Source organism: Amblyomma mixtum, chromosome 3, assembly GCF_055824585.1.
Source record: "Amblyomma mixtum isolate Tamu chromosome 3, ASM5582458v1, whole genome shotgun sequence".
NCBI classification, from domain to species: domain Eukaryota; kingdom Metazoa; phylum Arthropoda; class Arachnida; order Ixodida; family Ixodidae; genus Amblyomma; species Amblyomma mixtum.
In genome coordinates, this window is record NC_143014.1 from 397,433,455 (window position 1) to 397,445,794 (window position 12,340).

Consider the following 12,340-nt stretch of genomic DNA (forward strand, 5'->3'; position numbering starts at 1 on the left):
AGATGGAATCTGGCCTCTCACATATGAAAATCAGAAACGTCGAACTCCTGGATACCAAGGAGATACTTCCTCCCACGTACTGCCCCCATGGGCCTTAAGCGCCAATATATAAAGAACAGCGTCTAGCAATGTAAACCATTATTAACACTACGAAAGAAATATATCACAGATATAGAAGCCTTGAAATCTAGGGCATTCACGATTTTTTGAAAAACATGCCTTGTTTTGCATTCATCAGCTACATACAAGTAACATTGCAATGCACATTTATCTAGAACGGGGAATGTATTATGCCTTGTTTAAAAAAAAACATGCCCTAAAAGAAAGGCATCCATCCCTTTAGACCCTTTAGAGCAACTAATTGTAGAGTACCACGCCATAGGACCACTTATGGGCTGAAAGGTATTGCAGTATTAAATACTTTATACCTAGGCTTTTAAAAGAACATAGAGAACTGAACCATCTTATATAAACCTCATCAATTAAAACGTTGGAGTTGTTTTTATTGAATTACGGTTGGGAGGAGGGTTCTTCTGCTTGATAAATGATCATATATGTCTGCGTGTTCATTAGTGTGACCTCTACCTTATATAACGTCTTGCAAATTAGCGGCACATGTGACCCCTTTTCGTGCTTAAGGTATTAAATCTAATTAAGCTATAGTTTTTCTGTGTTGTATTTTTTATTATATTAGTGCTGCATGCTAGTAGCTGGTTTGAAATTCACTGGTTGTATGTATATGCTTTTTGGCTATACAAATTTAGAGTGCTTCTAACTTTGTTGAACGTTTTGGGAGCAAGTCCATTAGGAAACTGTTTCATGAGTAAATTGTTATTCAATTCAGTGCACTTAATTGAACCTTTTTAATGATAAATAGACCTAGTATTGCGGTTTTTTATTCAGTTACCACAACAAATTGGGCAGCACGTGCAATCTGAAACACAATATAGAGTGTAATTTGCGACTAAATTCAGCTCAATCGATGCGCTCTGGCATGTCGAAACCAAGCGTAAACATTTCTATAATGTTATAAAGTTCTTTATTCGCGCAAAAGGAAGAAAAACCGGTCCGTCCAGTATTCTAACCTTCTTGGAACATCACGTATACACTACAACGATCCGCATTTAAGCTTTCAAGAAACCAACAACGTATGCGCAACTTTCTATGCGAGATGTTATAACCGAAACCCCCAAATATCACGGCATAGTACCTGGTGCCAGATCTCTGGAAGCAGGAACCCTGGAAAAGGCGAGATGAGTCTGAACCCTCTCAGATACCTACAGAAGTAAAAAAATGTTAGGGTTTAATCTCGTTAAACCGAGTAGACATGAGAAAGTATGTGTTAGCCTGATTGGCTCATGGTTTGCTTTGCTGGGTCGTCGGCACGTCTAGCGACGATTATACAGGGTTGCCAGATTGGGCTATTAATAGCCAAATTGGGCTACTTTTTGTCCGAGTTGGCGTCAGAAATTTCATTTTGGCTATGTGGCTACTTTTGGGCTATATCCTTTTCATGCGTGAAAAAAAAGTTAAAGTAGTTATAATGTGCTCAGTTACAATTATACAGTGACAGAAATAAAAGGCATGCTGGAATCAAAATGCAGCCTATAGCAGGTTAAAGAAATTGGGCGCGTCTGCTACAAAATGACAATTTGTAAACGCTGTGTTCGAGAAAACTTATGTGTTTCAGGTGGTCAAGGATCATGGCCTTTTGATATTTTTTATAAAGAGTGGACTCTAAGTGAATATTGCCCCCCGGAAACACTTCAGGGCCTATACAGATTCCACTTAATCCGCGAACTAACGCCACCCGGGCTCGCTCGCCACTGAACATCGCTTCGGCTGCGGTAGGTGGCTGGTTGGAAACCCACCGCCAGGCATGTCCTTTTCTTGTATTGTTTAATCTGGTACTGCGGACAGATTGTGCACAAGATACGCATGAGGCAAGTAATGCTTATGCATTAATAACTTCATTTTCTGTTCCCTCCTATTTCTCGTGGTGTACACAGCAAGCGCGCCACTCGCAAGAGCCTACGGTTTTTCTGCAGCCTCAAGCGGCACACGTGCAGCCCTCGAGGTTCATTGCGAGCGACGCGAGAGCGCCGTGTCCGTTGCGTAATCTGCGTGCACTCAAGCGGAGCCATGGAGCCATCCTTCGGCGCGGCGCGGAACCCACTGTATCTAACGAAGGCGGCAGAAGTTAGTGGCATGACATGGCATTAGATCCGTCGCTACGAGAACTTTCAGAATGGGCAAGTGGGCGATGTACAGTCTTTGTCAAAAGTAACCACGCTGCATGGTTTACTTCTAGCTCATGCAGTGGAGCTCTTACAGCTTCGCTGAAGCTGAAATGGTCGTTAAAGGTAAGGACTGGGGGTCTTCTTATCTTCCAGCACCTTTTGATCTTAAGGAAAGCCACGAGGGCTCCACTATACAAGCTAGAAGCAAACCATGCAGCCTGGTTACTTTTGACAAAGACGGTACATCCGGAACTACAAAAAGAAATGAAAAAAGGAGCCGGAATGGGTAATATGTTTTTCTCATTATTCTGAATGGGCTGTTAGACTGAAGATAAAATCGACATAGATTATCATCTAATGACATATATCCTTGATTTATTCTGAGCTCATGCATATCGTAGAATATAGCTTCAAGAAGGCGCATGCTAGATGCTTTGAGGTGACGCTCTCAGTGAGACCCTTCCTCTTAAAGCATAAAATTTAAATGCGAGGCTGCGTAAGTATACAGTAAGTTATTTTCACTGTCGATGTGTCTAATCTGCGCGCGAACATTTAAAAGGTGAAATATTCCTAAACTTGAGCTGCGATTCCGTTATATAGCGCCGCCGTTCTTTTCCGCGTGCAGAATCGTTGTCGTCACCCGCCTCAGGTGATATGGCCTACTGCCGCGCCTGCAAAGTGGAACTGCGGCCCCATCTTTAGGACCTGGTTAGCGCACCTGGTTAGCCGCACTAGTTAGCGTGCATGACGGGTGCGAAACGTAACAACGGAAAGAACACGCCGTGCGCACCCCCTCAGACATCATGTGCGGGAAAGAAATCTAATATGTAAATATTCCTGCCGAAAATTAATTTAATATGCTTAAGAAATGACGTCACAAAAACCAATATTTTTGGCTACTTTTGGGCTACACAAAAATTTCGCTTTTGGCTACGTTTGGGCTACTACGGAGGCCAATTTGGCTATCTGAGGTCGCAGCCATCTGGCAACCCTGCGACGATATTATACTCAGGTAAAGCTCTGATCGAGGTTATGCTCAGGGGGGGTAATGCTGAGGTAGCAAAGTGGTCCCCGCATGTAAGTCGCCATCTTGGATGCCATCTTACAACACATTACTGAGGCCAGCACAGTTTTTCTCACAAAGTCAAGGATAGGTAAAGTTTGAACTTGAATCCGGAAAACTGTGGTAGAGAAAATAATTATATGTCATTCTTATGGATATTTCCAATGTTTTAAACACATTTTGTAATGTTTAGCATACTGATTGTCGTCCTTTCTTTTAACATCGGACGACTGGGAACGTTGTTCACGAATAAACTGAGTAAACGCTCTCGGAGATTCGGTTTTAAATATCTGCTTTCGAACCTGATGTCAGGTTGCTTAAGGTATGGAATCAAGGAACTCAATGCAAGGAGCCGCATACGACAAAGGGTCACTCGAGCTCTCGTGCACCGCGATGCCACCTTCGCGCGTTGTACACATGGCAAAAGCTCAAAGGGATCGGGTATGTGGCATCATTTTGAGTAAACGTGGGAAGTGATACATCTGCACATTTCGCGACAACTGTGTACTGCAAAGCGTGGGAACGAAGATCTCCCGTTCTCGGAACTCTATTTAAAGGCGGATGACAGCAAGCGAATCAACCTTGCTGCCGTTTACTTTTTCGTGGCAATCCGCTTTCTCGACGCCGTTTACTCAATGTGCTTGACAGAGTACACATTGGTGCTACTTATAAAGATAGCTGGTGTTCTTGCTTAAACGCGTTTCGTATTGCGTTCTGCAGCGTTAATGCATGCGGTAAGTAAAGGTGACATTGTTGAAATGAACGGCCGCGCAACGACAACGGCACAAGAAGAAGGACTACACATGAGCACTCGACCAATTGTTTATTAGACTGAAAAGAGACGCACATCATCCTCAGCTCAAGCATGTGACACAGCGCATTATCGCTCCGAACACAGCCAGTGGCAGGAAATCGGCATGAAAACAAGACAGCATACATGTAATCGCAGAACCCTTTTTTATCCCGTGCGTGTAAAGTACTAGCGGTACTAGCTTCGGATAAACGGTTTTTCAAACCAAACAGATGAATAACAAAAATTCTCAGCAAAAGCAGTGTCATACATTGGAAGTAAAAGCAGTCAGAAACCTAAAAAAAACAAGACAAAAACAAATAAGAACAAAAACCCACCACAACAAACAACCAAGCACCCACAATTTAGTTCGCAGAATGCTGTAAACATCAAACGAAGGTATCGGGAGCGGTACATGCTGTTTCGTGTATTTCTGCCTCAACCTTGTTTGAATCGTTCTTAATGAAGTTGTGAGCGTTGCTGCATACGCAAAATCTCATTATTAGCTCGTCCCGCGGCAGAAAAAACACGGCATCGTCTTCCATGGCGAAGGAGAAAGATAAAAAAAATACATGACGGACGAGGTATTTGAACAAACCTTCGACATTTGTTACAACGAAACGCTTACCATTCAAAATAAACCAGGCATTGCAGTTGCTCCACTTAGTTTGAGAATTCGTTTCCTTTGGGGATTGCGTTCGTCCTTTTGGCGCCAAAGCAAATTTCCGAAGTTTATTTTCACTCGGCAACATAGGACATGCAAAATTCCGCGCGCTTGACGGACGAAATACACTCCAAGCGCGTCACAGTCGCAATACTTGCTTTGAAATAACAATTCAGAAGAAACAGGGCACATATATGAAGTTACAGTCGATATACGACGCTGCGTACCATCAGAAATGCTCCAAACGCGACGATTTTCCCGTCGTTTACAACATGTGTACAGCAGTCGAGAGGTACACTGCGTGTCGCCATCTTCCCACGAAACTAGGCTGCCAGATTCCAACTCCGTTCTTTGTCTAGATTTCGCAAGTTTCTAAACAGCTGGCAACACGCAAACTGTTCGATCATGGCGGCGTTCATGCTTTGCCCACTGGCTTGCATGGGTTCAATGCGCAGCTTTCCTTCTAGAGTCAGTATATCAACTCTATGGTTATGCCGGTCTGATCTGTTTGCGCCGCAGATGGAAGTTGATGAAGACGACGATGTGCAATGCAGAGCGCGAGAGTGTGTTGCAGTTTAACACGAAGCGTGATCGGCTGCTGTGACAGCATAGTGCAGTGGCCAGCAAAGCTGACCTGTTCGCGCCGCCGTGGGTTCGAATCAAAGTCACGGCAATATTTATTTTATTCATTCAAGGTAGAGGTCAAGGCTTCATGGGTAACATTGGTCATGAAGTAGAGCTTTCGCTCTAAAATAAATATCGCCGCGACTGTGTTTCGAGCCCCCGGTGGCGCGAACAGACAAGCTTGGCTGGCCACTGCACGGGAGCACTGTGCTATCGCCGCAGCCAACCTCGCCTCGTGTTAAACTGCCACACTCTCGCGCTGTGCTTTGCACGTCGTCGTCTTCACCAATTTCCATCTGTGCGCGAAAGTAACAAAAAGAAAGGAAACACGCATAACTGGCTCCCTGGGTCAGTGGACACCTCATTCGCGCTTTGAGCTAAGTAGCAGTACTGAGAGAGAGATGTGAGCGGCTTGCGTTTGCGTTGACAGCGTTTTGGGAGAAATGCGGCGCTGGGAGTTCGTTCTTTGGGTGCATGGGCGTTGGCGCTTACAACGTTGTAGACTTCGTTGAGTTTGAGCAAAGGAAAGACGCATAACTGGCCCCTGTGTCACTGGACACCTCAATCGCGCTTTGGGTTGATGTTGTCCACCTGAAAAAATTTGCTTTCGCACAATATTTCCTGCTTGGCAATGCTAAACCACCGGCAATTCTTATTATTTGGTGTACTATGCTTCCTAGTAAGGGTTCGACTGCATTTCTAGAATGTAGTGACGATGAGCAGGCTAAGTGAATTCGTGTAGATTATGCCGTTTTCAATACTGTCATTTATTATTCTACCTACCGCTACAGAGACATCACGAACGTCGGCAATAGAAATGAATGTACACTTTGGCAGCCTTACTTTTTTTTTGCCAGTTTCCTAGCACTACTGCGCTTGCGACATATTTGGCTGTTTTTGAGACGGTAGTGTAAAATTCCGTGTAGTTCACATTGTCTTCTCGTAGTGCAAAAAATTCCTGTAATATATGTTCTTGTGGTGTTTCTTTTTTACAAAAGTGTGTTAGTGTAAAGCCACATTCAGTGGGAATGCTGTACCGTGCCGGCAGCGAGTTGCGCTTTGAGGTGACATCAGGAAGGTTATGCAGTATTCCTCAATTTTTTTTTCAACTACTCTCGGAGAGGAGAAGCAGAGTTCTGATCTACTGGGGTTTACTGTTGAACAGTGTTCTGGAGGTGCACTTTTTAACTGTCGGATAGCAGAGATGATTCGGTGAGTATTGTATTCTCAGGACATTTGAGCATGTAAGCATAGTTCTCCTGTCTTCAGGGGAAGGTTCATTTGTTTCGACATAATGACTATTTATGGGGGATGCTCTGTATGCGCCAGTTGAGAGACACAAACGTAGGTTTTCTACTGGATCTAGTTTTTAAAGGTGTGCTGATCTTGCCGTCCCATACAATACATATCCATAGTCTAAGGAAGACTATGGAAGAAAAGGTCCCGCGGGTATGACGAGACCTTTTTGGGGGATGTCAGGGCAGCGTTCGCTGGCCCTGTCAGGGGCGCAGATTTCCCTGCCTGAGGCTTTGTCTGGGCAGTGGCCAGAGTCCGGTGCCCTGCACCACCGGCAAACACCACGTCTGCGAAGTTTGTTTTTGCTGAGAAGTTGAAAACGTGCTTTGCGTAGAATAGACATAGAGATCCCTTAAAAGTGATATTCTGTTTTGTCTTCAGTGTTATTTCTTTATCGTTCTTCCATGGGGGGACATGACCTTGAATAGGCAGGATGATATCCTTCACAGTAAGCGCAGAATGGTGCTGCTTCATAGTTCTCGGAAACGTGCGCTTGTGAGGTGCATTTCGCGCATGTTTGGCGACCACGGCAAATCTGCGAGCCCTGACCGTAACGCTGACAGTTGAAACACCGACGCGGGTCCGGGATGTAGTGTTGGACTTTTTTTTAGGTAACAAACTTCAATTGATTTGGACAGTGTGCTTGAACTGAAGGTCAGGAGAAGATGTTTTGTTGCTTCTTTGTTTTCCTTCCTGATTTCGATGCGATGAACCTAGATGAAATTTTGGTCGCGTTGAAATTCGGGCTTGGTGATTCATACTTCGCAACAGCAGCGCAACAGCACAAGGGGCCGGTGAACGAGTAGACCCTGTGTGTCTGTGTGTGTCTGTGTGTGTGTCTACCGGTCCCTTGCCTTGTTGAGCTGCTGTTCCGAAACATTTTGGTCTTTGAGACGATCTAGCATTTCTTCTTCTAAGAGTTCGAGAAAATCGAGTTTCGTGATCACACCCCGTACGGTGTTTAAAGATCTGTGTGTTTTTTTCGCAGGGCGATCATTCTGAGGTAAAGGCTCAGCCATAAAATAATTGTATTTTTCAGCCATGGTGTCACCTAACCGCAATGAAGCCCAACGAGAGGACTGGACAGAAAACTATAAGCAAGCCCTGTTTATGCCAGCTGGATGCGCTAGCTATAACCCAATATGCAGCAACTCGTATACTGTACACAAGGTTATCCCTAGCCACCAGGGAAAAAAATTAAAAGCAAAGAAAGGGAGGAGGAGACAGGAGAGCTGTCAGAAAGACGATAGGAGGGTGAAAGATGGAGGGGAGGGCAGGAAAAGGCGACTGCAGATATTCACCAGTCGGGCCAGGCAGGAGGTGCCGCCTACGGGAAGCGGGGGCCGATGTGGTGTGTTGCCTCCGTCGATGAGCCTTAAAGGTCCAAACACTCAGCATCGGCTCAACCACACTAGGATCCCCTTTTGCCCGGACAAAGCGCTGCCACACGCGGCTAAGCGTGGGTGCTAGGATCTGCTGTGACGGACTGCTCACCATCATCCCCTTGCGGAGATGTCCCTGCGGATGCTAGGGAAACCGTGGTGTCGCAACTCACCATCACCTGCATATTGCAGATGCCCCTGTGGGGAAAAAGTTGCGAACCAAACAGCACACACAGAAAAAGCGCAAAAAGGAAAACAAAGTCTTAGTAACAAACACAAAAACAACGACGACTGCAGGAGTAAGGAACACTACAGTAAGGTACAAATTAGCGCCCAGCATAGGTCGCATATTAGCAGTGTAGGGTGCAGTCGCAATAAATATGAATTAGAAAGAAAATGCGCTACACGAACAAACTTTATTTACAATGAACTATGGAAGAAGACGGGAAAAACTAAATGGTAAAAAGTAATTTGTTAAAAAAGGCGGGTTAGTAAGCTTTTCACCTGTTTGCAGGTGAATAGCAGAGCAGGAATAACGTAAGATGTCACGGTATGAAGAGTGTTGTATTAGTTCTGCAGTATGCAAGGTATTTAGAGCAACTGGAACCATATATAATTTTTAAAAAAGCGGGATACCGCATCTAGGTGATGCCAACCACACATTGTCTTCATCTGGCACATCTCAAACTGTTTTTCTATCATCTTAAATAGTTGATTAATTATTATGAATTACTGATGATTTTTAGTTCCCTATAGAGCGAAGAGCGATCCGTGAAGCTGTAAAGGGGGTTAAACAACCTAACCAATTTTTCTGCCAGCGTACCTCTTGCGTGATGCTTTTTTGCGGTATTTAAAGATAGCCCGCGAAATATGAAAGAATGCAAATAACTCCAATCGTGTGTGATCATAATGCAGCGTTCCCAGCCGAGTTTTGAACGAACGAAAAGCGCGCGCTCACAGTGGACAAGCGAATGGCCGCAGCTGAGTTCGACTAGTTGCTCAGAGATACAAAGAAAACGTCTGGCTACCTTAAGCTACATGACATCACTGCTTTCCTTCTCGTTTCTGTTTTGTCTGTGTGATCACTCAATAACAGCTTCCTCTGAACTGGCTGTCGGTGGCCTGCCCATCATTTATCGCATTATCACAGATCCCGGCGCGCGCTTTCCATGTCTCGGAAGAATGTGATGACGCACTTTGAAGACAATGCTGAGCAGTGACAGCCGCTCATTTGCGACGGGGAGCGCGCACGCTTTGCTCATTCAAAACGCGCTTTGAAGAGCTAAAATACACTAACGCAAGAGCAGAATATAGTGTTCTTTTTATACTTCGCAAGCTTTCTTTAAGTGGTGCTAACAAGCACCTCGTAGCATAAACATTGCAAAAATTGGATCGATTGTTTCTTAACCCACTCTACTACTTAACGTAATGCGCTTGGAATTAAACTGAATATTAAAAATTTTGAGTAATTGATGTTAGCTAAGTAACTAATTACGATATATTTAATGGCACAGGGTAAGCCCTATACTTCCCATATATTTTAGGCTATGTTGAGGTACATGTTTCTCACCAACTGATACGAGTACCCTAGTAATATACATATCATTTTGTTCCAAATTTTGTACACTTTTTACTGAACTAGAATAATTTAAATGAGTTGAAAATTTGATTTTTAATGCAATTTCTTCCCGTAGTACATAAACTTCGGCTTTCATTGCGCATTTGAAAATTCACAGCGGAAAAACTGCTGAGTCAAATTGCTCAATCTATTTCATTAGTTGTTCACACTTATGTAGATGGTTGCGAAAAAAAATCAGCCGTCTGTCTTAAAAGGCACTGGAAATATTGGTACCTTTGTAAGAAAAAACATTGTTTTGAGATAATTGAGCCTAAAGTGAAAAAAGATGTCGAAAATAGTTTTTTATTCGCAAAACCACCTTCATATTCTTTGGTTTAATACCCCCCTGCTTTGTAGTCACTGTCGCAGTCATTTTATCGCTTTTCGGCTTGTCGTTTTGGTTGCCGGGCCTCTTTTGTCAGCTGTCGTGTTGCTCGGTCCGCAAAGTACACTCGCTTGTGGTCAGCTTCCCTCAGCCACTTGATGGTGTTGCACCCTGGGTTCAATACATGCCTTCAAAACGTTGGTTGGTGCGATGCTACTATCATAAAATGAAAGAACAGTGTCCAGTGCTGCCATGCTTAGGGTCCGAAGCCTAACAAACACGTTCTTCGGCGCCCGTTTCCAAACAACATAGTTGAACGACTCATTTGCATTTTGAATTCGCCCATGTAGGCACTTCTCTACGAGCTCAGCCTTCGGTAGCTCCCTATAAATGAATTTGATAGCCTCCAAAACAGATGCAGGCAAACTCTCCTTGTGGACCAAAGGTTTGCCTGCCCTCTGACTGACTTTCGTTGAAGCCAGCCCACGTAACGGATCCCTTTGGGCAAAGTCCATGGCTTGGGTCATCGTCTGTGGACGATAAATGGAAGTAGGTTGCCCAAACAGCCTTTCGCATTTCATCCATGTGTCCTACATTTCTTCTGATGGCCAAACCATAGTACGTTTGGAGCTTGTCTATGACTGTTTCAGTCTGTCGGCCTCGGCCCTAGAGGCTCTTTCCATCAGAGAGTTTTCCCTTTGTTTTCTTTTTTTAACCTCCGTAATCTGGTGCCCATCCTTCTTGCACGTGACCTATGCACTCAGCTTTCGATATTTAAACACAAACACCATAAGGCCTTTGTGCCCTCACAGTCATAAAAGCCTTTCTGTCACCATCCCCAAGGTATTTGACGTATCGAACGCAGTGAAACTCCTGACTCCTGCCGAAATTTTGAGTGCTCCTGCTACTTCCACTCCACCGCTGGTGCCTTGGTAGTTTATTTGGCACACCTCTCTGTGAAGAGGGTCACTGTTTACACCCTTGATGCCACACTTTGGACAACGCTTAGACAAAACTTCCACATCCAGCGCTTTACCAGAGTCTACGCTGGTCGCAGAGACTATACCATTATTGGAAGTGTTGCCTCGCTTCTGCCAGTTTCCATCAAGAACAACTGCGATGTCCTTGTCGTCCTCATTCAGGTGCTCAGCCTCGTCAGCTTCCCTTTTCATCGACTCCTTAGCAGCAGCTTCGACATGACCTAGGAGCTCTTGATTTTATTTCGCAAACTTTGTCGGCGGCTTAGGAAGGTTTAGCATAGCACATAGTACATTTCCTGCGGCCATTTCCTTACCAGTGGACGTCAAGGCATACACCAACCGGAGGTTGGCTTCATAAAAGCCAGAAATAGTTTTTTTCGACGCCTCAAACCATTGTGCGGCACTACACACTTCACAGTTCAAACTGTAAACGCTTGCAACACCTACCCGCTTTGTCACAATTTCGATGAGCTCAACACTTCCACCGAACTGTCCACACACACAACTGTGTGTAATTGCGGCCCAAATTCCTTCCATGTCCATTAAGGCGTATTTGCTGCCGCTCTGTAGCACGTCCTCTGGAACTGGAAGCACGCAGAAAATCTTGAAAGCTTCGATGTCGAGGAGCTGGCGCATTCGGCGTCTCATTAGGTCGCGAACATCCTTTTGCTTTTTCACGATGAATGTAACGGTTGCTGTGAAATTCACGCCTGGCGAAGGCCTTCTTTGCCCTGGGCATCTCAACTTATCAAAATCAATACCGGCACAAAGTACAATACTCATCGGAAGGGAAAGCACTTGGACGCAGCTGCATGAAGGTTGCAGAAACGTGGAAAAAACGTGCGGAGCGTAGGATTGTCTTGGCTAAAAAAAAGACAGCTGTACAATAGTTGCCAGCCAACTTTTTAAATGTAGCTGATTTCAGACATGGTTTGAAATCTGGTGGCGTACTTTTTGGTTGAAACATTTGACGATAAACGTGGAGGTTATCCGGAAAGGGGCCGTGACCGCTCACTAGTTGGTTTCGGAAAAAGCGCTTTCCAGCCCGAAGTATGGCTTTCTGAGGAAAGTTGAGGAATGTGTTTTTTTTTCTTCTAATTTTACCTTACCCTGTGCCCGGAACACTCAGAGGAGTGCCACACGGCGGGGAATAGTGTGTCGTTGGTGTCAGCCACCTGCGGGGCACCGCCTTTCTTAAATCCTTGGTTCAAGTTGCCTGAAACACCCTGTGTGTAGAATAACGCTTGCTAAACAAGAGCTGTAAATGGAAAGGTCTTCGTGCTCTAGTAGCTATAGCGCAAGTACGGTGAAGAATCAGAGAAAAACGGGAGTCAGAATCCACTGTGTCGTAAAGCACT

General features: G+C 44.7%; 1 pseudogene; it reads right to left on the reverse strand.

Moving 5' to 3' along the window:
* Positions 1-10,012: 10,012 nt before the first annotated feature.
* Positions 10,013-11,721, reverse strand: LOC149357287 (uncharacterized; annotated as a pseudogene).
* Positions 11,722-12,340: the final 619 nt, after the last annotated feature.